Source organism: Vulpes vulpes, chromosome 2 (assembly GCF_048418805.1).
Source record: "Vulpes vulpes isolate BD-2025 chromosome 2, VulVul3, whole genome shotgun sequence".
NCBI classification, from domain to species: domain Eukaryota; kingdom Metazoa; phylum Chordata; class Mammalia; order Carnivora; family Canidae; genus Vulpes; species Vulpes vulpes.
This window is the reverse complement of record NC_132781.1, coordinates 139,628,564-139,653,405: the sequence shown is the minus strand read 5'-3', so window position 1 is coordinate 139,653,405 and position 24,842 is coordinate 139,628,564. Positions and strand designations below refer to the sequence as shown.

The window sequence follows — 24,842 nt, the reverse complement described above, 5'->3', positions numbered from 1 at the left end:
ATAACAAAATTAAGCTTTCAGAAGTCTAGTGCTAATTGAGAGAGGAAACTGGGACATCAGCTCAGGGAATTGTGGACACCAGTGTGTATGCGTCCACGTGCACACTCCACGGAGAGGTTGGAGCCCTGGAAGGGAGGAATTTGCCTCCAAATGCTATCCTGGAATACGAAACCAGGACCCTGTGCTCCTCTTCCCTGGGGGGCGGAGGGGCAGGGAGGGAGTGCTGAAGATGGTTCCAGAGTGCAGCTACAGAACAACCTTGGGGGTCCCCCTTTCACTGGATTCACACGAAGACAAAGAAGGCTTGTGAGCTTGAGTTGGCTGTATGGGGAAGCTCCAGCCAGGGTGGGCCAAGAGGACCTGGAGGGACCCATGCCTCAGGAGAGGAACAAGCCCGAGGTCACCCAAAGGCAAGGGCAGGGGAGGTGCCAACTCTCTCTCAGGCATCTGTGGCCCTGTCAGTGAGGGACTTTGGGGAAGGGATGGTAGAATGGCGCCTGGTTCTGAGTTACTGCTAGTCTTCCTACCCTTTTGTTCCCCGTCCTGTCCTTTTTTAAATCTTTTTCCGAAAATTTCAATTACATGGATCTCACTATAAGGTCTCTGGCTCCTCTTTGCTCATTCTCCGAATACCAGTGGTAGACCAGTCATGTGTTGGCACTAAGTTTCTGGGAACAGAGTTCTTAACGAGACTGACAGGCTCCCTGCCCTCAAGGACCTTACAGTTTTGGAGAAGGGACACAGACAATAAACAAGTAAATGAACGAGGAAGGTCATTTCATACAGTGATGTGTTCTAAAGGAGAAAGGAAGGCTTGAATAGAAGAGAGTGGTTGGCAGAAATGAGGGATAAGGAATCAGGTCAAGAAAAGATCTGAGGAAGGGGTGCCTGGGAGGCTCAGTCAGTTAAGCGTCCCACTCTTTTATTTTTAAGATTTTATTTATTTATTCACAAAAGACACACACACAGAGAGAGAGAGAGAGGCAGAGACATAGGCAGAGGGAGGAGAAGCAGGCTGCATGTAGGGAGCCTGATGTGGGACTTGATCCCAAACTCCGGAATCATGCCCTGAACTGAAGGCAGATGCTCAACCTCTGAGCCACCCAGACGTCTCATAAGCATCCTACTCTTGATTTCAGCTCAGGTCATGATCTCAGGGTCATGAGATCCAGCCCCACATCAGGCTCCATGCTGAGCATGGAAACTGCTTAAGATTCTCTCTCTTCTTTTCCTCCTCCCACCCTACCCTGCACATGCATGTATTCTCTCTCTCTCTCTCTCTCTCTCTCTCTCTCTCATTCTAGCTCTTAAAAAAAAAAAAAAAAAAAGCATCTGAGGAAGAGGGAACAGCAAATGCAAGCACCCTGAAGCAGAAATGAGCAGAAAGAAGGCTAGGGAGGCTGGGCACAAAATGGGATTAAAGAGATGGGGGTGGGGTAGGGTGGGGTGGGGCAGGAGGGGGGGCACTGTTCAGGGCCTGGTGGCCATGCAGGGAGAGACATTTGGGTTTCACACTGAATGCTAAGAGTGGTTGAAATATGGGACAACTTGACCAACCATAAGAGCACAGATCACATCACTGGTTTCTGGGGAAGGTGGGAAAGAGAAATGGACTACAAAGGGGCACAAGGGAGCTTTTGATGGTGATAGAAGTGTTCTGTCTCTTAATTATATGGTGATCACACAACCATATATATTTATCAAACCTCGTCAAACTGTATGCCTAAAAAAAGTGAATTTACCGTAATTAAATTATAATTCAATAAATCTGCCTTGTAAAATGTACATTATTTCATTAAAAAAGAAAACAGAATTTCAGTAAGCCTTAACAAAATCCCTTTGGCTGCCGTGTGGAAGGCGGAGGGAGTGCAGAAGCCTTGTACAGACTAAGCAGTGCCCTCACTGCTGGTCTTACAGTTGAGCCTGTATTAAGTGCTTCTCCTGGTGGCTTTCTTAGGTCAGTTTATTGATATGTGTTCCCAATTTTCCCGTTTACTTAGCTTTCCTTTACAATTGGTTTGAGAGCTCAATGTGGGTAGAAGCCATCTGCCTCCTTCATGTGGGCCCATGGTAGATGCTTGTTACATATTATTGTCCTCACATTTTAATGGTTCTTGAGAATTTACAAGCTGTTTCCATGTTCATTATCACTTTTGGGCCTAACAACAGTCCTGTCAGGCCACGTAGACAACACCTGTATCCCCATTTTCTAGACCAAGAAACTGAGGCAAAAAGAAGTCTATGTAGCAATATCAGAGAAACCTAAATCTTGGAGATCTTAGTTTTGCCATTTGTGGACTCTCAGTGTGATTTGAGGAAAATTAGGTAGTCTCTTAAAACCTCAATTTCTTAATCATGAGAAAGAGATGAAAAAGAAACACATTGTGAGGATTAAATGAAGTAACAAATAAAAGGACTTAGTACGTAGTTGAAATTCACTAAATGTTTGCTGTTTGTATCATTTTTACTATCAGAGAAAAAAGATTTATTCAGGTTAATATGGTCAGTACATGATGGAACTAGATCCCAGTTTTTCTTGTTTCAGGTATGTCCCTCCTTCCATCACATCACTCAGTATATTCTAACTGGTTGGCAATTGATTGGTCCTGGGCTAATTAATTACTTTTTATCAAGTCAGACCCTTCAGTGCAGTCATTGATTAATTCAACAAATATTTATTGAGCACCCACCATATGCGCAACACTGTGTAGGATATGATGGTGAGCCAAGACAGGCTTCATCTCTGCCCTTGAAAATGGAGATGTCCTTCCAATTAATAAGCACGATGGCCAGGTAAGAGCTGGATGATGCTGTGGGTTAGTGGGAGGAAGCTGAGTGAACACCTACATCAGTTTGGGGTGTGCGAAGACTTCCTGGAGGAGGCCACATTGAAAATGTCTTTTTTTTAATAACAACAAAAAAAGTCTTTTAATTATGGCATAAATTAATATATGCACAATGTTCAAAATGTTCATTTGTTTTAAAAAGCAAGCATTCATGTAACCGTCACCGGGTAAAAAACTAAGATGTTGCTAATGACTAGGAAAGTTCCCTAAATATTCCTTCTTGATCACAGCTCCCTCCCTTACTCCCTACCACCTGACTTTCATGGTGTTTCCTTATCTATCTGTAGAATTTACCACCCATGTTTGTATTCTATAATCATGTGGTTCAGTTTTTCCTGGTTTGGATGTAATTGGAATCATACTGTTATGCATTATTAAGTGATATCTTTCATTCAATATTGTATTTGTATTATTCATGTTGTATGTAGTTGTATTTCTTTTATTTTTATTACTGATAGTACTCTAGCATTCTCTTCTAAAATTTATAATTTTTCTGTGTATTATTCACAAATATTTGTGTACATTGATGAATATGCTATATATTATCAACTTCAATGATAATAGTATACATTGTTATTTACCAGCTATGGTAGTGTAATTTATTTATCCATTCTACTGTTGATGTACCTTTGGGTTATTTTGAATTTGAGGCAGTTATAAAGGATGCTTCTATGAACACCCATATGGATATATATCCTAAGACACATGTATCTGTGAAGCATTCTTTGCAGTGGAATTGCTGGGAATCTTCACCTATATTAGGGAATGCCACATTGTTTTCCAAACTGGTTATTCCATTTTATATTTGCACTAGCAGGCAGAATTCCTGTTATTCCAAATTCTTGCCAATATTTGGTGTTGTCAGACTTTTACATTTTTGCCAGCTGTAGTAGCTCACTGTGCTTTTACTTTACATATTCTAGATTACTGATGAGATAGAGCAGCTTTTCACATATGTGTTGGACATTTAATTTCCCCTTGTGTGAAGCACCTGTTCTTTTGTGACCTTGTAGATTAGGTTATGATTTTATTATTAATCTGTAAGGGTTCTTTATATGTTCACGATACTAGTCCTTTTCCAATTTTATTCATTACAAATAGTACCTCCCATTCTCTAGCTTATTCTTTCACTTTGTTAACCATGATAAAAAGATGTTCTTATTTTTAATGTAGTCAGATTTTTCAGTCTTCCTCTTTTTGGTTATTATTTTTTGTGTTCTTATTTAAGTAATCTTTCTTTATCTTGAAATGGTAAAAGCTACCCTCTTTTTTTTTTTCTCCCTCTTCTAAAAGCTTTGAAGCTTTTTTCCTTTCATATTACGTGTTTAATTCACATATAATTCTTATATAGGGGGTAAGATAGAGGTCTAGTTTTATTTTTTTCCCTAATAGATACCTATTTGTGCCAGCATTGCTTATCCAAAAGGCCATTTTTTCAGGCACAGTTCTGTAGAACTACCTCTATTTTAAGTCATGTGTTTATATATGCAGGGACCTGTTTCTTGTCTCTTTAGACTCTATTCCTATGTCAGTACCACACTGTCTCGATTACTACAGCTTTATAACATGTCTTGATGTTTAGTTTAGCAAATCCCTCCTTTTGGTCATCTTCATGAATTTTTTGGCTATTCTCGGCCCTTTGTGTTTGCATGTAAATTAGTATCAGTTTATGATACTAATCTATTTGGATAGAATTGACATCTTTATATTTGACATCTTTAAATCTTGAGTTTTCCTGATCCATCTACATGTTATGTTTTACCATTTATGTAGGTTATCATAATTTCTTTCAAAAATATTTATAATGATTCTCATAGAGGTCTTTTATACTTTGTTAGATTTATAGCTAGATACTTGATATTTATAGCAGTCTTATAACATTTTTTTGAATTGCATTTTGTATGTGTTGGTAGTATATAGAAATACAAGAGATTTTTGTGTATTGATTTTGTATTCATGAACTTTTCTTTTTATATAAATTCTAATGGTTAGAATTAGATTGTGAGGCCCAGAGAAGGGAGTGACCTTTCTAGGTTCCCATGGCTAGCTAGTAACAGAGCAAGAATGAGTGTAGTCCCATTTCTTCCATTTCTACTTCCTAATAACTGTTCAGGAAGGGTTGGGGGTAATCCAGCTGGGAAGAAGGAAAAAACATTTACTGAACACCTATTATTTATGATGCTTACTACACATGATCAGCTTAACTCTCATTGGAGGCCAGTTTTTGGTTATCCCCATTTTATAGATGAAGGAAGTATTCAGAGAGGTTCTTCAAAAAAATTTGTTCAGGGTCACACCTTGGTTCATCACAGAGAGGACATTCCGAACTGGAGGAGTCCTATTTCTTTTTCATGCATATACTCGTCTGTACACCTTCTCATTCAAGTTTAGACACCCACAGAAGTCTTTGGGCCTCCTACCCTCAACCAGGCTGTCTCTCAGGGCCCCCTCTCTGCTGGAGCTGTCTCTTATAAAGCTGTACTATCATCCTCAGACTCACAGGGGCCTGCTTATTGTCAACTCCTGGGTTGAGTTCCTACCCAAAGTCCTGAGATCACTCCACTCCGTCCCCCCTACATAGTTCTCTCCCAACTGAGAAAATTAGTTCACAACTTGTTGGGTTCTAGGAACCAAATTAGGAGTTGCCCTGGGCATCTTGTTTCAGTCCTCACTTGAAAATATGGTTGGGGTTTTATGACCCTGCTTTGTTACACAGTGGATCAGAGAGAATTTATGGTGCAGTCCTTCCTGGCACCCCTTCACCCCAGTCTGGCTGATTGGCGGGAGCTGCCTGCGTGCAAAGAGGAGATTTGCTGTTGCTGGCTGTGCAAAGAAATTGTGAAATGCTGTTTGTGCACACAGCCCAGCAGTGCTCTATTCAGGATGACAGCTTCCTACTCTGGAACACACGGCCCTTCACAGGCTGACTGTAAATTATGCAACTCTGGAGTTAAACAATGAGGACTAATGGGGGAAAGGAGGGGACAAACTGGATTTCGGCCTGGATCTGCAGCGGTAGAGTGCACACTTTGGCTACTTGGCGATCAATGGGAGGAAGGTCTTTAGCAATTGAGAAAAGCCAGGAAGTCCTGTCACAGTGCTACTTGTGAGAGTGGGTTTTAACTTTTGAAAAAATGTAAATGTTCTTTTCAAACTCTGTTTATCAATTCAGGGAGAGTTTTAGAAACTAGGAGGGACATGTACAAAAGAAAGTAGTCATATGGTGTTACCAAAAGTAATTGAATGCTGTACACAGTATTTAACCTTTGTCCTCATGGCCTCAAGTCATCATTTTTTTCTTCCTGCTTTGTGCATTGCCCCAAAGGGCAATTGATGTACAGACCATTTCCCACCCCCTGTCCCCCCTGCCCTGCCCTATGGTCTTGGAATGCAATTAACTCCCACTTTGATATGCTTTCTATAATTTTCCTGTCTCTTCACTTGCTGTCATCTGTCATGTCTTGATGCTTTCTGTGTTCCTACCTCAAACCTTATCTCCCTTCTCTGGTTCTACTCTGAATCTGTAATGGCCTAGAAAACTACATGTCTGGGTTTGTCACAATAGTGTGTCGGGCAAGAATAAATAAGATATAAGTGAGGACCTCTTTTACAAGCAGAGCACTTGTGCTTTAGTACCTGGACCTTTCTGCCCTTGTGCCTGTTAATGGCATGGTATTAAGTATGTAAAAATGAATTGGCGACTGTGAACTGCTCTACAAATGTCCATGATGGGGACAGGGTTGCTATTGTTGTGCACCTCTGGTGCTCAGAGTTCTTCATTGCCCTTCATGGCTCCTAGAAGGGTTTTGATTCACAGTAATTGCTGGACAAGTAGCTTCCAGATAAGGGTGATGCATGGTCATTTGTTAACAAAAGATGGTGGGCTGGCTTTAGCAGCAAGGAAACTGCTATGAAGAATCTCTGTAGTGAAAGGGTTCTACTGGGTCCTTTCTGTAAAATGGCATGGGCACACCTGGATACCATGTTGGGTCAGGCCATGGGATGGGCCGGGACATCCCCAGGAGCCCTCTGCAGTGGTGGGCAGCATGGATATCCACTCACCTGCATGCGAACTTAAGGTCATTCAGTGAAGCCAAGCAGACCAAGTTGCTAGTTTGGGGTCAAGGCCTACACTAGCAATTCTTCCAGGGAAGAAGCAATGTGAAGTTGGCTATTTTTTTTTTTTTAAGTTGGCTATTTTTGGATGTCTGTAGCACTCACACTAAAGTGCTTGAAACCCCCTTAGTCAAAATGCTCTCCACCAATACTGTCCATCCATTTTTTCACTCTGTAGATATGTACTGAGTGCCTCCTGCATAAGGCAGAGGAGTAGGGAATGTATTACCATTTGTAACAGTGGCCTGGGAAGGCCACCCTGAGAAGCTGAAATTAGACCTGATGGAGACAAGGGAGCTTGCCACGTGCAGTTGGGAAAGAGGGAATGAAGGGGTGAAGACTCGCAATCAGGATTGTGCCTGGTGTGCATGTAAGGAACCACAGGGAGGTCTGCATAGCTCCAGAGTCACCAATGAACTGGGGAAAGGGGTCAGTGATTGTTTGGAGTGTAGGGTCAGAAAGAAAGGTTCATCACTAACTACATAGATCTTTTGTCTTGTGGGCGTGTAGACCGTGATTCACTGCAAGGCCAGCTGCTTGGGGGTGAGGGGTGGGGTGTTCTACGTATGTATGTGTTCTGACAAAGGACATTGGCAGGAAGGAACCCTGCCAGAAACAAAGTGGGTTGACCCTGCATGCCTAGGAAGGACCACTCATTTCTGGCTAGCCTGCAGGAGACAAGCACTGAGAGAGAGGGTGGGCCACTCTGTCCTGCTGGTCTCCTAGTGGAGGAGGCTCATCACTGGCTGCCTTTCAGCAGCCTGCTCTGCCACAGCACAGTTTCCAGGCTGTGAGCACTGAGGCTTGAATGAGGACAGGGAGGCTGTCCTACAGATCCCATTCAGGGTGGCTGACCCAGGTGTGGCCTCGGCATTAGACACACCCAGCAAGCAAACATGATGTCAAGGCGCAGATCCCCAGGAACCAGAGCCACAGGGCATCTGTGAAGTATAGCCAGAAGGTTTAGTAGTATGCGAGTGAACACATATGTTAGTATGTTTATTTTAATGTGTTTTGGGATAAAAGGTCTCCAACACATCAAAACCATAGTGTTATGGATAATTATGGTTTAGGATGAAGTTCAAGTAGCAAGACATTTTTTTTTTTTAAAGACCCAAGAACCATGAAGGTGGCAAAAAAATATTTGGGTAGTGCTATCCTCAACTCTACTGTCAGCATGGCAGTGTTGATTCCAAGCAAGCTTTCTTGCCCCTCTAAGGGACAAGACAGTGCCTTGGAAGAGCTCCCCCTCTGTCATCTTGGGGAGGAGGTAGCGGTATCTCTGTCCCAACCCCAGGCCCATGAGCTGCTCTAGTCAGTCATTTTTCCCACACTTGCCTGACAGGCATGTCTGTGCCATTGTCTGGGCCAGCCCTGGCCCTTCACTACTCTCTCAGCCTTTCTCTGGGTCTGGTACATAGAATCTCCCTTAGCTTTCTTCCAGAAATGCTGCTTTTGCCCTTGGCCATCCTGTTCAACCACATCAAATGGTTTCCTTTCACCCTTTGCATTGGGTCTGTAACTGTCCTGAGCTCGGAGAACATAACCACAGTCCAGCTTACCACACTGATCTGGAGCTGTCTCTCACTCTGTAGAATGCTTCTCTCTGACATCCACCCAGACATCTGCCTCCATATCTGCTTCTGTGCTGGATGCCAAGGCAGGCTTCCTGTCCTCTTCGTGTGCAGGTCCAGCCTCCGAGGGCCAGCTTGAGTCTCATCTGCTCTGGGAGCGTTTCTCTGAATGCTGACTCACACTGGTATTTCCATTCTCTAAATTATATTGTATATGGTGTCTGTACCACAGCATTAGAGTTTTTTAATATGCTATCATGGTCCCTTCGTTTATCTGGGTTTCATACACATGCACAGGTACCAGAACAGTCTTGCTCTCCACAAGCCTAGCAGAAAGCTCTGCCCGTGAGCTGTTTGGAGAGAAGCAGTTCGAGTATAGTGGTAAAGTGTACTAGCTTTGGTGTTAGCCCTGCCTGGTCTGAATCCTCACTGTACCACCTTTTAGCTTTCGTGACCTTGGGCAAGTAGAGGACAATATGAAACAGAGTGGAAAGTATTTAGCCCCATACTAGGAACATAACAATTAATGACCATAGCTGTTATTGTTCACCAATTGTCAAGCATTTGGTACGTGTAAGGCTCGCTTCTTCATCTAGACTGTAAACCTCTTGTGGAGGGAATCCCAATTTGTAATCATTTCTACCCCATAAGCCAGATAGGTCCAAGGTACACAGTGAATACTCAGGATAAATTTACATAGTAAGTTGAGTGGCCCATTTACACTGTTTTGGGTTTTCTTGTAAATTGACCGTTGGGCATAGAAGTTGCTGCAATGCTTTTGTGAAACTTCAGGATACATACATGGTATGTGTTATTTGTGTACTTGGGTCCCCAGTGGGTTAAGGATTGCTGAGCCTGTCGCACCACAGCTCTTTATTGAGCACTTACTGTATGTATGGAGAGGGAAGGGCTCTGCTGCCCCCCCCCCCCCCGGTGGAAGAAACTTCCATCTATGACTCCCCTGTGTCCCTTCTCCATAGCCTAGACCTGTGCCTCTGTTCCCTTGTCCTGCAGATCTTCCATTTTCAACTCATTCCATCAGGTGCTAGGGCCAGATTTAAGCAGTAGAGGAGTCTATGGCAGGGCCTTTGGTTTCCTTCCCATACATCTACTGCTAAGGGCAAAAACCTAAAAGAAGTAGTATCTTGATCTAGGCAGTGCTCCCACAGGATATACTTCTATACAAATCTGCTGGGCTGTGTACCTAAAATCTGTATGTCTTATTATATGTATTGTTCTGTATGTATTACTATATGTGTTATTTCTCAGTCCTTTAAAGGGTGATAATAAGGGCCTGGGAAATTAAGCAGTGCCCCTCTTAGGAGACTCAGATTCTGCGGGGAACAAGGAGGATCCTCAAAAGAGGAGGGCATGCCCCAGACACCCCAGTTTTCCCTGCTCAAATGCTAGCATCAGCCATCTGTGAACCTTCTTCATCCCCTGTGTTTGCACCTGAAAGTGAGGGACTGGGAGAAGATGCCCCAGCACCTACTTTAGATGCCCTGAACTGCCCAGTACCCAAGTTCATGGCCACAGCTTTGGCACAAACCTGCCTGCCACTGCAGTGCCCAGAGATTCACGTCCTGTCTCTGCCATCTGTGGGCTAGGAATTAGCAAGTCCTTACCTTCTCTGAGCCTCAAGGAAGTTCTGCCCCCTGTACGATGGTAATAAGACCTGCATTATTAGTCTCATATGGTTGTCAGGAGTAGCAAAGGAGATGAGGGATGTGGAAGTCTTATAGGGATAAAATATAAACTATCAACGAGCACACCCCCAGGCTCAGCGTTAAGTCCACCAATGTTTGAGGGCCCAGGTTTTAAGGGGCAGTAATTTCCAGTGGTTGTGTGTAGGCTCTAGTAGCAGACTACCTGGGTTTATTGGTCCTGGCCCTGCCACTTACTAGCTGTATGACCTTGGCAAGCTGCTCACACTCCTGGTGCCTCAGTTTCCTTAGTTATAAACTAAGGATAATGACAGCACTTGCCCTACAGCGTTGTACTAAGGATTAGATGAGTTAATTCAAGTGAAGAACTTTACCTAGGGCTCAGTTATGCAGCTAATACTACCATGGGCAAGGATGTCTAAGTGTTGAGAGGACATCTTTATAGAGCAGAAACGGGCAAAAAAAATTTTTTTTAGAGGTCTTATTTGAATGTAACTGCTTCATGCTGTAGCTATATTTTCCATGACTTGGGGCTTAAGATTGATTATTTGCTGTATTTGGTAAGTTTTTCCATCCTGAAGCCTTTAATCTTTCAAGTTTGTCTGATAAATAAAGGCCCCATGTGACATGTCCTTGCCTTCGGAGTTTTGCTGCAGCATCAGTTGTGAGCTCTGATTTACAATTCAGCGAAATAGTGACAGACTGGGTCTTCTTGTTCAATTCAAGGTGATTGCTGCATAGTCATTTTTAACAGGACACCAGATTTAGCTAACTGCTTGCAGCGAGGTAGTGTTCACAGTAAATTCGGGATGGTGGTTATACAGGCCAGGCCTCTGCAGCGTCCTACTATGAGCCTAGATTCTAAGAAGTCCTGTACAGCTGACCTAGTGGCTTCAGTGCTGCCCAAGGGGGTAGGAGACCTCTGTCATTAGTCAAGTGTTGACTCTTTTTTCATCCAGCTTTTTTTTTTCCTAAAGATTTTATTTATTTATTTATTTATTTATTTATTTATTTATTTAAAACACAGAAAGAGAGGCAGAGACACAGGCAGAGTGAGAAGCAGGCTCCCTATGGGGAGGACCCCAGGATCACACCCTGAGCCGAAGGCAGACACTCACCACTGAGCCATCTGGGTGTCCCTTCATCCAGCTTTTTGAATGAGTGTTTATGAAGCCCTTGGCTGAATACTGTAGGGAATGCAGAGAAGTAAGAGGGGACACATTTGTTGGAGGTCTGTCTGCCCTGTGCCAGATGTTTTACATGCATTAAGGTGATTTAGTCATCAGACATTACACCATGAAGTAGGTATTATGACTCTCTTCTTACAGATGAGAAACCTCAAGCAAGCTTAGGTCTGTTGTCCAAGTTCATCCTCATGGAGTGTGGCCAGGATGTGTTCTCAAGAGCTTTCCTAGGACCCTGTGTTGCACTGTTCCAGGGTTATCATTCCTATTGTGTTATGTATTATGAATAAATGATCTTACTTCTGAGCAACTTAAAATTAAATAAGAGAGATAAAAACACATAAGTGAATAAATTATAACACATGGTAAAGCCCAGTAAGGGGCAAAGAATGTGTTCTGTATGTTCCAAAGAAGAGAAAGAGGGAAGAAGTACGTACTCAGATGGAGGCAAGGGAGATGCCAAACAGCTTGTCATCTGAAATCAGTTCTGTTGTGCTTTGCATTGTGGTCCAAATGTCCAGTGCATATTTCTGGTATTCTGGGGAATCCTAAAAACAGTTACAAAGCCGTGCACAATCCTAAGTGGGCTAGGCAGTCTTCCCAAATGGCCTACTGTGGCTTCCCTCTACTTTTCCTTCCTGCCCTTTGCAAGAGGTGGAAAATGTCCCCTTGCATTGAACAAAGCTGTTCCCTTCCCAGGCTGGATGCTCACCTGGTTCTCACTGTCCTGAGCCAGGAGATGATTTCTCTCTGGGCCTCAAGATGTCTTTCCTGGTAGGTGAGGATGGACCATCACACAGCCTTTCCGTTCTTGCCAGGGTGTGAGTTGCTGGGAGTGACGTGGGGCAGGAGGTACCACTGTCAGTGGAGAAACAAAAGCAGAGCATTCATGTTCTGTGGTGATGTGTGTGGCGAGAAAGATTTCCAGCATAAAATTCTCACATAAAATGTGAGATGGTGAGACCTGACGGTGAATTTGGGGCCCAACCACACCACCCACCATACTAACTGGCTCCACAGGCCACTTGAGAAGGGCATTTTTTCTGCTCCCATGAGAGCTCCACCGCAGCTTGCTGGCGCCCTACTGCCCGATTCCCTGGGATAGGTTCTGTGCACTCTGGCCCTGCCTGCCTCCCTAGCCTCTTCCCTCACCGGTCGCCTTGCCTCCTTGCACGCTTGAACCACAATGATCTTCCTTCAGTTTCTGACACAGACTTTGTGCTGTCTCATGCATCTCCAGGCCATGTTCCACATGGTGCCCTATTCCTGGCACCCTTTCTACCCCACTCTGCCTGGCCAGATCCTGCTCACCATCCAGGCCTCCATACAGCAAGCACTTCACAAGAAGCATTCTTTGAACCCATAAGCCACTGGTGTTCCTGTCACATGGTGGTCAGACATACCCACTGCTCCTGTTATCTTTTCATTGTGGGTATATGCCCACACCTTTTTTAAAATATGAAAGACATCATTTTGAAGGAATGTGCTCAGTTAGAGCCATTCCTTGCTTCTACCTCTGAGCTACACCTCTGGATTGACCCATTCCAGAGAGAAGTCACTGCACCCTAGGGACATATTTTTTTTTTTCCTGAAATGTATTTATGTTTTTATTCCAGAACAATCAAAAGATTTGAAGTACCATTTTGGTCTATATCACATTGTATACACACTTTGGTCCTGCTCCCTCCCTTATGCAAATCCACAGATACAAAATGTGGAAAATATGCAGTTTGCATCTTAAAAATAACAGCATCCCCACAGAGGACCTCATGAGACCTGGAGATTCAGCTCAAAATGGGCAGCCCACTCCTCTGCCTCAGCACTGCCATGGCACAAAGGCAAGTTACATCCATATGTTAAAATGTCAGGAACATTAAATGTCCTAATGTCAAAGACCTGGTTGCTGGTGGAGATGCTGGTGCGCTCAGGGAGCATATTGGTACTTAATTACCTTTTCCATCCCAGTGGATCTTGGGTTGAAACCACCACATTGTGTTAAGGTTTGCTACAATTAGCCCTCCCCTCTCTTGCAAGCCCCAGCTTAGGGAGGAAGTTCCTGTGTGGTTGAGAGGTCAGCCAAGCTTAGAAAGCTAGGGTGTCCCATAGTGTCTTTGCTCTTCTTTACACCATCTCACAACAAAAGACTTCTTGGAAATCCCCTTAGTTGGTCAGATAATCATGTTATAATTGCCTTCCAAAAAGCCAGAGGTCTTTAAAGTTTTGTCTTTTGTAACAGATAATCAGAGATCTTTCCTTCTCCCACCCTGTGTCCCATCCCCCAGGTAAAGATACTAATATACCAAGAGTAATTTTAACTTTTTCTGGGTCACACAGCAAACCAGAAGTTAAGACTTGAACCCACATCCCTCGACTCTTGACACAGGCCTTTGTCTATTGCCATGTTCTGCTCCTTATGTGGCTCTGTCATGACTTCTGTTCTCTGGAAGAATGTTAAAACCCCCAACCCACAAAATAGCCCCTGTGAGAGAGAAGCCTCTGGAGGCATGTGCTAAAGGTCCCAGAGAGGGGAGATATCTGCCTCTTGGCTCTCATCAGTATGATAAAGCCCTGATGCCTTGGGCTCTCCAAGGGTCTGAGGATCTCAGTTTCCAGAACTAGAGAAGGCCCTCATCAGTCCAAAAATCCAGCAAAGCAGAGGAAGATGGCCTGTCTGCCTGATGCTGAGAAACAGTATGACTGGAATGGTAGGCCCAGAAACATGCCAAGAAGGGCAAGAGTTGGAGGCACTTGCTGGCAAAGCTCTTCCACACCTATTATTTTTGTGAAACCTCCCCACAGCTCCTTGGACAGCTGTGTGGGAAAGAGGTCTCTGGCCTCTTTTTGCAGGTAAAGAAACAAGTTGGAGGCAGACGTGGGACTAGGACTCAGACCTCGTATAGCCTGGGGGATCTGCCATTGCCCACCTGCCTGCTAAAATTCACCCCCACCTCCTCCACACACACTTTCTCCCCACATGAACACACCTTGGAGGATGCTTTCAAGAATCATTCTTTTCTTTTTTTTTTTTTTTTAATAATTTTTTTTAAATTTTTATTTATTTATGATAGTCACACAGAGAAAGAGAGAGAGAGAGAGGCAGAGACACAAGCAGAGGGAGAAGCAGGCTCCATGCACCGGGAGCCTGATGTGGGATTCGATCCCGGGTCTCCAGGATCGCGCCCTGGGCCAAAGGCAGGCGCCAAACCGCTGCGCCACCCAGGGATCCCCGAATCATTCTTTTCAAAATCATTTACTAAGAGCCTACTACAGCCAGGTTCCATGATAAGCTCCAGGCTCTGGAACAGAGTGGTACTTTAACTTTCTCCTGCAAGTGTTCAGAGCCTCCTGGAGGAGGTTAGGGCCTAAAACTGGGGTTGTTAATGTCGCTCAGGTCAGAGACCTCTTTGAGAAACTCGTGAAACTATTAAGAGTCTCCTCAGAAAAATGCTCCTGTGTTTTTGAATTTGAAGAAACAGTGTATAGGGGGTTAACAGTCTCCCAAAGGTAGGCTCTTGAGCCACCACATCCTGCCTGGGCTGCTTCTGGATCACAGATAAAGAAACTCTGGTCCACATAATGAGATCACAGCCTTGTTCCTTGAAAATAGTTGTTAAGTCTCCAAAGGCAGCTCGTCACAGCAAACAGAGGATGGGAGCATGGGTGTGTCTCTGTGGCAGTGGTTATCATGTGACCAAAGTTGTACCAGTGCCAGTGTCCTCTAATCTCTGATTTGTCATCCTAGGGATGAGGAGGAAGCCAAGGCAGAGAAAAGGGTGACCAGCACCAGTCAGTGATGGTGCTCAGAAAGAGGGAGCTGTGGGACCCAAGCACCCTACTTCTGTGGGGGAACGGCAGGAGACCAGATGGAATGTGGGGGAGACTTAGAAAAAGAGCCAGGAGTCAAGCACCAGAGTTTTGCAATGGGATTTCACAGAGTTTTTAAGAGCTCAACTTTGAGATGAACAGGAGGTTTAGAAAGCCTTTATAAGGTCTTCCTAAGTGCTGCTGACAGCTAAGAGTGGCATGCCCCTGAGAGTCTATGATTATCTCACTGGAGAGATCTTTATGGGAGCCTTATTAAGAACAGAGCATGTCAGTGGGAGGGAGCAAGGGAGCAGCAACGTGTTCACAGCTCTGGAGGGCAAGTGAGGCAGCTTCCTTGGTTTGCAGCGTGTCTTGCAGTCCGTTTCATTATCTTTGCAACAGACCCACGAGAGTGGCAGAGAACCCCCCTGCACCCCAGAAATTTTAGGACACTAGGGTTGTCCTAGCCAGAGGTAGTGGGCTCCCTGTCTAAAGGTATCCTTAAGATAAACCCTTGAATGAGCCCTGGGTTTGCCCCTCTGCAGCCAGGGTGATATGACAATCCAGATTAGAATGTACCCCCAGGCCCTGGGGCTCTATGATTCCCTGGATTGGTGGCCTCCAAAAAAAGAGCATCAAGGCTGTTCCCCCAGTGAGATTTTATCCCCTCACGTGTGCTCCCAGGTGCAGGAATTCCAGTCAGCCCCTCTGAAGACTTGAGGCTCACCCTGGAGCCTGGGAGCCTGCGCTTCCACCTCCTGTGGAAATGCAAAAATGGAGTGAGCCAAGGATAAACCCAGGAGACAGATCCTGGGAGAGCATGCAGGTCAGCCCTTCCTTTGACACATGGGAAAACAATGTGACATAGCTTTGCTGCTACATTTATGAGAACTGCTGATGAGGGTGATAACGGTAGCTAACATATTTTGAGTGCTTGCCCAGTGCTAGGTACAGTGAACTGGTATTAATCTTATGCATTCTATGTGAGACAAGCATCATAGTGTGGTTGAGTATCCGTGTCATGCACAAAGGCCCTGCATAGAATGTGGGCCCTGGAGCCCCAGCCCCCAGATCTAATACCTTCTAGGTATTAGGTAGTAGCTGTATTTGTTTCCAATTGCTTCTGTTCCACATTACCACAAATTTCGTGGCTTAAAACAACACACATTTATTATCTTAGAGTTCTATAGGTCAGAAGTCTGGTACAGGTCCCACTAGACTAAAATCAAAGTGTTGGCAGGCTTCGTTCCTTTCTGGAATCTTGAGGGGAGAATCATTTCTTGCCCTTCCGGGTTGCTGGCCGAATTCAGTTCCTAGTGATTGTAGGACTCCCCCTTTTCTTCCTAGTTGTCACCTGAGGGCTGTTCCCAGTTTCTGGAGGCTGCCACCTTCCTTGGTTTATAGCCCCTTCCCTCCATCATCAGAGCCTGCAGTGGTGAGTGGAATCCTCCTCCATCGCGTCTCTCTGGTCCCTCTTCTCTCACTGCATCTCTCTCTGACCCAGTTGGGAAAGGATTCATGTGATTAGACCAGGCCTACCTGGATAATCCAGGATAATCTTCTCATCTCAATGTCCATAACCTTAATGACATCTGCAAAGCCCCTTTTGCTGAGTAAGGATGCAGAGGGATTAGGGTGGGGACTTCTTTGGGAGGCCATTCATTATTCTCTTATCACAGTGACCAAGGGAAGAGTGCTTGACTTCTTGGTTCTGTTAAGTGAGGAAGATGATGGTACCTGCCTCTGGGCTACGAGTGCTAAATTAAAGGCCAGCAGCGTAGGTCCTGGCACAGTGGTAAACGCTTACTCAGTATTAGCTGTGAGAATTATTATCAAACCTGTTCTATAGTTAAAGAAACCAAGACTAAGAGACATTATGTAGCTTGTCCAAGGAATAACATTCAAAACTCTGTGAGAGAAAGGGAACATTTCATTCATCTCTTTCATCCCTGTAGCCCCTAACAGTGCCCGCCCTGGAAAGATGCTCAGTAAATGTATGTGAAATGAACAACTGAGAAGCAGAAAGAGAAAATGACCCCTATGAGCACCATTAGACTCAAGGGAGTGTCAAAGATGAAGAGAACCTCTTAGAGGTCAACGGCTCAATCCCCTCATTTTACAGCTGTAAAACAACTGTAAATCAACTCAGTGGAGAGGGGACCTGCCTGCCTCCGGTGAGCCCCAGAATGTAGCCTGTGCCTCCCTGGCCAGTACGTTTTTCTCTGCACCAAACTGTATTCACTTCTGTAGGGATTTCTAGACTCTGTGGGCCTAGCCAAGCCAAAGGCAGTCCAGTGAGTTAGAGGTGTTGACTCTGGACGTGGCCCCTGGCACAGCCTTGGAGGGAGGAACTAGCATAGAAGAGAAAGCCTCCACCCTCTCAGAGGTGGCCTCTGGCAAGACCTGTCTGCAGCATGTTCTTCTGGCTTCTGTAGGTTTCTGGAGGCAGCTGCCTAGTAGAACAGCAACGAGATGCCTGATGCCCACTCATGCCTGCATTACTGTTCCCTTGCTGCAGCAGAAGGCTGCGTGGCTGGCAGAGTCAGGACACCCGGGTGTATTCTACCCATTTCACTTAGAGCATTATGGGACCAGGGGCCATTTGGTTCCTTGCGACATTTGGTTCAGTTGCCACATTTGTAACCCATCTGGACGTCTCCACAGTCCCAAGTGACAACCCTGGATATCAAGCCCCTTTCAGAGGGGTGGTTTGAGAACATTCACATCAGCCTCAGGGACAGAGATGTACTGTTGTCCTGAGAGCTCCCTGGCTCTGCTTAGACTGAACACAGCTTAGCAGCCAATGAGATCTTTCTGGACAGCTGGTAGTGTCCCCTATCTCCGTAAGAGCCAGCTAAGGCGGGACGGAGTGCAGCCCAGTGTCTGTGGTCTCCGAGGCTGTGCCAGGCTACCCCTGACACGAGGCCGCCACAGGGAAAGCCATTATATTTCTATAGAGCAGAATGTGGCGTTTACCCTGTCTCTTGGGAATTAGGGGTTCATCATTGTGTCTGGTTGTGTGAAGAGAGTTGAGCAAACTGAATTGCTCCTTTCTAGGTGAGAAATGTCAAATGTCACAATGATCCAGGTACCGGGTAGCCTGTTGGAGCAATGGAAGATGTGGCGGAGGGTACCGTGCAAGTGGAGCTAATGTGTGCTCGGACTGTACGCAAGCCCAGGGTTTGGCACTTTTGTAAATGGCCTACGTTGACTTACACCAATCCCTTGAGGCAGATAGAATTTTCCACAGTTTTACAGATGAAGAAATGGAGTCTGGGAAGTGGTGACTCAGCCTGGTCACCCAGAGGGTACTAGCAGGGATTATTTGGGCTCTAAGTAGTTGAATCTGAGCATCATTTGGCTGTCAGGTCAGCATGTAGGTGTGTGCATTCTGTCCAGGTCTGATGGTGCTGGAGGAGCTTTCTTCCCAACCTTCTGATGGGAGGATGGAGTTCGTTCTAGCAGAGAGGAATAATGGCAGCCCCATCCATCAGTAAGACAGGTCAGTGCTTACTGAGTGTGTGCTGTGTGTGCCATTCTAGGCACTGGCCATACAGTTGTAGGAGTCAGAGTCCTCAGAGAGCAGCCATTCTAATCTCAGGAAGACACACAAGCACAAGTAATAGATGACAGGTACTGAATGCCATGAAGAAAACAAGAGGGGGAACTGTGATAGAGGAGAGCTAAAGCCACTGCTTTAGCTAAGTGGTTGTTGTTGGGGGGTGTGTGTGTGGCAGTTTCCTTAGGGACATCTGAGCTTGGACCCCAATGCCAAGAAAGGGTAGTCATGCAAAGACCTGGGAAAGAACTTTCCAAACTGGAGGAACAAGAGGAACACAAAGACAGAGATAGTGGTGAGCACGTGATGACTGGGCACCAGGAAGGCTACCAGGGTGGCTGAAGCCAAGTGGGGGATGGTGAGGGGGAGCCTGGAGCTGTGGGAGGGGCCTAGGGGCCATCAGGGCCCTCAAGAAGATGTGGTAAGAAGTCCCCAGAGGGAGTGAATTTGAAGAGATATGATCTGATTTATACTTTGATGGCTCACTCTGGCTGCTAAGTGGAGGAGTGAGAGAGAGCAAGGAAACAGGGAGACAGCCTCCTAGTCCTCCAGGTGGATGAGAGGTGGGGGCAACTGGGACCTGGGTTGTGGTCCAGGATGTGAGAACTTCCTGGAGTTGGGAAGTATTTGGAGCATGATTAGGACAGTGGTGTGCTGCTCAGCCAGCCCAAGGTGGGAGGGAAGCTCTCCCCAAGGTGGGAGGGAAGATGAATATTGGACATCTATTTTACAAGTCCCGGGCATACGCATACATCATCTCGTTTAAATACTAACCCTTCCAATACCACTGCTGTTTGGTGGTTTCTTCTCCAGTTGCAGAAGAATAAAGCACAGATAAAAGGGGCTAATAAACTTAACCAAAGTTTACAGCCAGTAAATAGCAAAGCTGAGTTTGAACTCAGTTGGGTTTCATTCACCCCTAAGAGCCTAACCATTGCACTGCCCCCTGCCCTGAAACCGTGCCATCTTCATCTCTACCTATATTTCTTAGGATTTTGAAAGTAGGTCTTGAGAAGGTTTGTGAACAACCTTCAGAACAGAGGTTGCAGTGTGGTTGCCTCGAAACCCTACCCTACCCTCAGATATGTTATATGGGGCATGGGTTTTTTTGTTTGTTTTATGAAGAGGAGCTTTTCTTGTTTGTTTCATTTTGTTTTATTGGCCTGCCTATATGGCATTAAAAAAAAAAAAAACAAAGAAAGAAAAACTATTGTTTTAGGTGAGTTCTCTGGCCACCACCTCAGACTCCCCCCACTCCCCCACACCTGCCTGCCTCACACACATGTGGTACAGTAGGATCGACAGGAAGGTCTCACCCTGGAGTTGGCTTGACCGGGTGACTCTGAGTGCTGCTCCAGAGCTGATGGCACTTTCCAGAGCCAGGCAAGGAGTCCAGCCTGCCTCCATCTGGACAGGTTTATGCATCCCAGGCGCCACCAGAGAGGAAAGCTGGGACAGCAAGGCTCCCCAGAACTTTTGGATTTCACACCTCTTTATTGCAAAAAACGTTGGGGTCTGTATCCTTAACATATGCAATTATATTATGTATATTAAAATGTGTAAGGACAAATAGAAAAATTGAAAAATTGTTGTAACTAGAAATGTTTGTGTTTCTTCCCCTCCCTGTGGATCATGGCCATGTGCTCCCTCCGGGTCCGCCCCCACTGGTGAACCAGGCCTGCTGGTCTAGAGCTAATGCCCGTGGGAAGAGCCCTGGGGGGCTCGGAGCCCCAGGGCTGCTCATTAGTTTACTGCGTGCTATGCTGGGAGCTCGGCTTCTCACCTCACTGCCTCAGGGCTGCACACATGTCCCCTTCTTAGGGCTTTTCCGACCACCCACCCTGTATCAACTAGCGTCCCACTTCACTGTTGCCACCTCTTCTCTTTCCCTGCCTTTTATTTCCCAAAAGTACCAACTGCTCTGTGACGTGTTTATGTACATCTTTTGTTCATTATGTGTCTTTCCCTATGTGTGCTCCAGGAAAGCAAGGATCAGTTGTTGTTCTCTGCTGTGTGCCTGGCACATAGAAGGAACTTAATAAATATTTGTTGATTGAACAAATTACCTCCTCTCTATATAACCTGCTTAGCGAACCTTTGTGATGGAGGAGAAATGAAAAATGACTTTACTGCTTGAAAAGAGGATTTAGAGGATAGAAGTAGAATTGTGTGTAAGGAGTGTCTGCTTTGTTGGAAGACGCCACAGTTGTCTTCCCTATTGTTGGGGGGACAGAAGCTATGAGTAACGGGGTCTCTGCTGACTACCGGACACTGTCCTTGGAGGTGATAGACAAAAAGAAATAATTTAATCTTCACCATAACCCAGTGAGGTGCATTTATTATCTCAGTTTTACAGAATGAAAGCAAACAAACAAACAAAAGAAACACTTGAGGCCCAGAAACTCCAGTGTATCTAACTCCAAAGTGTGGAAAACCATAGGGCCTTACGACAGGCACCCAGAGAGTATCTGTAGAATGAAAGCAAGCCCAGTGCTTTACACTCCTAAAGCTTCTCAGGCTCTTCTACCACAAAACCCTCATGGAAGGGCAGTGTGTGCCCAGGGAGGCCACAGGGTGCCGCCACCTGCAGCAGCCCACCTCAGGCCCAGAGTTTCTGTGACATCTGGCTTTTTATTCTAAAAACTCACATGAAATTCATATCATAAAACAAATCCCTCTTGTTTGTCTTACTGTAAAAATGATGCTTCTGATTATTTAGCTACTTATATGACATAATTTTTTTTAAGACTTTAGTTAGATCTGCTACTCTGCATTTAGCTCCTGGGTGGTATGCTCCTGGTGTGAGTTCTGTACACCAGGAGTTCTCTGGCCCAGCGTGCAAAGGCCACAGTGGAGTGTGGTGTGGGGCTTGGTCTCTTCCATCCCCTCAGCAGGATCTCGTGCTACTCGTCCCTGTGTAAACATGGCTTGTCCAGAGGAAACGGGATGTTCACTTCCAAGCCCGAGCCATCTGTTGTTTCAGACCTGGATGGTGGCTGCACCTGGGCGAATGGGGCCTTCGGCAAACAGAGCCTTGCCCAGCCCCCTGATAAGGGTTTGCCTCTCAAGCAGATTTTATAGCTCTGCCCTTCATCCCCAGTCAGAGAGTGGGTGGGGAGAGTATGAAATAGCCCTGAAGCTGTTGGAATAACCTTTATGGTTTGTTTTATATAAACCAGAGGTCCAGTATGGTATGTGAAACGGACCACAGAGACTCAGCCTGCAAGACTTTGATGTCAGTAGAGCCAAGGGCCTTTGGGAAAGGACCTCTTTTCAAGTTAACGCCAGTGACGGAGTTTCCCATCACCTCTACGGGGGGAGTGATGGCGTTCCCCTGGCTCTTGGATGAGGTTTCTTTACTCTATATGTCTTTGTTTTCCTTTCCCCGGAAACCCAGTCCTTGCATGTTCAGAGTCATACAGTGCTTGACAACTGAAAGGGCTCTTAGATTCCATCCAGCTCACATATTTTGCAGACGGGAAACTGAGGCCCTACCCCACTGCGATCTGTTGGTCTGTGGCCTCACAGTCCAGGGCTGTGTAGTTGGCACCCTACATGTCTGTCTCTGTTGGGAAAGAGCTGAAGCTTTGCTCACTCTTCTGATCAGTTAAACTCCACCCCACGAATATATCATAAAGCTGGGTCCCAAAGACACAGCAAGAGGCAAGGAGAATGAGGATGATCAAATCAAAAGACGGTGCCACCATTACGTGGGCAGTCTGGCTTACTCTGTCTCTGAGGGACTTGCTTGGTTCCCTACTCAGACCCAATATGACCAGGTCCCAACCCACTAAAGCCTAGGGTGGCTGACTTGGAGAGTGTGTCTGGCTCAGTGAGTCTGACTTAGAACAGATCACTCTACTCATCTTCGTTCAGATCTCTAACCAAATGTCACCTCTTCCAGGAAGCCTTCTTTCAAAATGACACCCTGCCTTTTAAGATAGTACTCTTTGGGTGCCTAGGTGGTTTAGTCAGTTCAGCATCTGACTCTTGGTTTCAGCTCACATCATCTCAAGGGTTGTGGGCTCGAGCCCTCTGTTGGACTCTGTGTCATGTGGAGTCTGCTTTAGGTTCTCTCTCCCTCACACACACACACACACACACACTCTCTCTCTCTCTCTCTCTCAAAGAAATAAATAAAAACTTAAAAAAAAATAGCACCCCCTCATTGCTTACTGTCCCCTTACTCTGCTTAATTCTTCCCTTACCATGACCTCTCATGTATTTATTTGTTCATTGTCTGTTTTCCCTTTCCAAAATAGACCTTGCCTGAAGGCCAGGGCCAGGTCTGCTTTATTCACAGCCATATCCCCAGAACCTAGAAGAGTACCTGGCATGTCCTGTGTGCTTAATACATATTTGTTGAATGAATAAAAGGAGTGTGGGGGATTGGAAGAGCTGGGTATAATGTGAGGGTACTGGAAGGAATTGGGCAGTTCTGGGAATGATGAAGAGATCTGGAATGGGCAAGAAGGAAGTGTGTGTGCAGACTGGGGGCCTCTGCAGGATGTGGAGCACTGGAGGTGCTTCTAGACCAGTAGGTAGCAGTGGGAAAAGAGGCCATGGTAGGATAGGATTTGAGACAAAGTAGTATTTGGAGGGGCAGCTGGAAGGGGCTGGATCAAGAAAAAGAGTGAATACCTTCCTGATTTCTGAACCACTTATAATTTCTGAACCACTTACCATAAATCTGAACACAGACTGTGATTCTTTCAAAACCCACCAAGCTTGATACTGGGCCTGGCATCTGAAGTCAAAAGGTTTTGATTCCCCAGCAGCCCAACCTGTATTTCCCTAGGTGCCTCTGGTCCTTTGAGCCTGGTCCCAGGAGGCAAGCTGTGTCTCATTTACAGCGTCACCCCATGCTGCCCGCCACTGGGTGGCAGATCCTAGTGAGAAAGAATTGAGAGAGCTGGAGGGGCCCCCAGGCCATCTAGTCCATCATCATCTGCTGCAGAAGGGTGAGTGGGGACTGATGCCCAGCATGGATAAAGGACCTATCTAAGGGCACACAGTGGGAGATCCTGAGGTCAGGACCTGAGCTGAAACCAAGAGTCTAGCCACCTAGGTGCCCCTGAGGGTGTGAGCTTTTAATGTTCTATGCCCTCCCCATAAAATAGTTGTAAGGCATGTAAATCTAGAAAACGCTGCTGATTGAATCCCTGTCTTGGGGAAACTCAGTGGTCTTTAGTATATTAAAGGCTCTGAGAAGTTCTGTAGTTAAAAAACAAAACAAACAAACAAAAAAACTCCCAGCAGCTCTTTTGGTATTATTCCCTCACCAAACCTCTTTGACCTCAGAACTCTTTTTTGCATGAAAAGCTGTTGGCTTCTCACAGACCTGGTCTCCTCCAGCCACAGACCAACTACCTCACTCACTCAAGTGAGTACCTTTTGCTTTTTATTTTATACACATTTTTTTTTACTTTAATAGTAAAATATACTGGGGAAAATATGTTCTATAGGCCTTCTCAAAGGGGGTGGGGGTGGAGTGCCCCCAACTAGCCTTTGCTGCTTCTTACTAGAAGGAAAAACCTTAGCTTCACAAGGACATTTCTTCTTTATATCCTTGTGATTCTGTTTTTATTGTCTTAAGAGCATACAGGCTCTTTCCATTTTGTGGGTATAGCAAAGCCTGTCCTCTACACAAATGGTTTTTAAGATAAACCATTGGGAAGTTGCATCAGTGACACTCACATAGCTTGGGAGGCAGAATGTCATTGCAATGAAATTGGTTTGAATCCTGCCATGACCAGGGAATGTTATTCAATTTGGCTATAATCGTAGTTTCCTCACCTGTTAAGTGGGGTGCTCACAATATCTGCCTAAGGCTCTCTTGAGGATGACATGACATTCATGTTTAGCATTTAGAATGGTGTGCAGTGCAATGCCAATATTTATTGAACATTTGCGTATTAATATTATTTTCACTAAAATGAAAGCTCCATGTAGGCAGCAACTTTCTTTTGTGCACTACTGTACTCCCAGTGTTTAGAACAGGGGCTGGCACATAGATGCTTAGTAAAGATGCGTTGAATGAGTGAGAAAGCAAATGGATGGTCTTTTGTGTATGGACAGCAAAGCACATTTATGAG

At 45.4% G+C, this 24,842-nt stretch overlaps 1 protein-coding gene across 3 annotated transcripts in view; it reads left to right on the top strand.

Annotated features, from left to right (window-relative positions):
* GNAO1 (G protein subunit alpha o1) overlaps nucleotides 1-24,842 on the top strand; it is a 174,431-nt gene that overhangs the window by 15,357 nt on the left and 134,232 nt on the right. The window lies entirely within an intron of this gene.